The sequence below is a fragment of the Octopus bimaculoides genome, chromosome 4 (assembly GCF_001194135.2).
Source record: "Octopus bimaculoides isolate UCB-OBI-ISO-001 chromosome 4, ASM119413v2, whole genome shotgun sequence".
Lineage (NCBI taxonomy): Eukaryota > Metazoa > Mollusca > Cephalopoda > Octopoda > Octopodidae > Octopus > Octopus bimaculoides.
In genome coordinates, this window is record NC_068984.1 from 133,769,288 (window position 1) to 133,771,079 (window position 1,792).

The following is a 1,792-nucleotide window of genomic DNA, read 5'->3' on the forward strand; positions in this document are numbered from 1 at the left end:
ACTAGTACTATATTTCTTCGTGGAGGCGCAATGGCCCAGTGGTTAGGGCAGCGAACTCGCGGTCATAGGATCGCGGTTTCGATTCCCAGACCGGGCGTTGTGAGTGTTTATTGAGCGAAAACACCTAAAGCTCCACGAGGCTCCGGCAGGGAATGGTGGCGAACCCTGCTGTACTCTTTCACCCCAACTTTCTCTCACTCTTACTTCCTGTTGTGCCTGTATTTCAAAGGGCCAGCCTTGTCACACTGTGTCACGCTGAATATCCCCGAGAACTACGTTAAGGGTACACGTGTCTGTGGAGTGCTCAGCCACTTGCACGTTAATTTCACGAGCAGGCTGTTCCGTTGATCGGATCAACTGGAACCCTCGACGTCGTAAGCGACGGAGTGCCAACAACAATATTTCTTCGACCGAAAGGATGAAAGGCAATATTGAGCGCGGTAGAATTTGAACTCAAAACGTAAAGAGCGAAAGAAATGCCAGTAAGCAATTTGTCTGACGAGGTAACAAGTCTGCCAGCTCGCCAGTAATGAAAAACATACAATGTATAAAGGAAAGCGTCTGCTAAAAAAATGGAGACCATCAGCTGAATTTGTTTGTTGGATGGATATGTGAGTGCAGATGTATATATGTATCTCTCCATTGTTTTCCTCTCGATCCTTTCTGTCGAAGAGCGTAGGCTCGAAACGGGACACCGTTTCGTCACAGGATAACTCATTTTTACCAAACACACACACATACACACACACACATGCACGCACATTTCGTGCGCATATAATTGTTTCTGCCATGTCATGGCGTAGAAAGTTACACGATAACGGTGTGAATTGAATAAAAGTACAATAGTTATCCTAATTTTTTCTTCCGATTAAAATGTGTGCCATGGAATGGGAGTTGCGATGGTCTTTAACAAGAGAAAGTAGAACGTAAACATTTCTTTCATTTGCTTAGTAATTGACAAAAATACTTGGAAATGACACAGCACATTCGTTAATGAATGTTATTATTACTTCCGGCTTAGCGAAGGCGGAGGTATTGTTTTCAGTCCTGTTTGTTTGTTTGTCTGTGGTCAAGATATCTCAAGAACCACTGGATGGATACCGATGAAACTTTCATGGATGTTTGGCCTCGTGACTAGCACGAACTGACTGGATTTTGGGATCTGTTTTTTTTTATTATTACCCATGCAGGCTAACATAGAGGGGACAATACAATATGATTGGGGTCACATACAATCGAATGATATAATAAAATTTTCATGTATAATGAAATCGAATGAAATGCAACACAATAAATTACAAGCAATAAATTGCAAACAATAAATCCCAAAGAATAAATCACAAACAATAAATCACAAACCACAAACAATAAATCACACGATGAGGTGTTCAAAACAGGTATGCTCCGACCCCACGAGCCCTGGGACTAACTGGATTTTGGGATCGATCTGGTACCGGATTGGGATTTTTTTAAAAACGGGGGCCACATTTTTCATTAATGTTTTACGTAGTGTTTTTGGTACCGAAAGACTTTCAAACTTCGTATACTTATCTATTTTGTGTTATAGAACAGAAAAATATTTTTGTATTCGAATTTATTTCATGTAAAAAGTTGTCTTATTTCGATAATTTCAACCAATCACTGACAAGTATTCAGTTGTTTACATTTACTCCTTTGGCTGATTAAGCCATAGCTTCGTTTTATTTGCTTTTTTCATTTTCTTTTTTTTTCTTCGTTTTATTTGCTTTTTTCTTTTTAAATTTGCTGTTTTACCCTAACCCTAACCCTAACC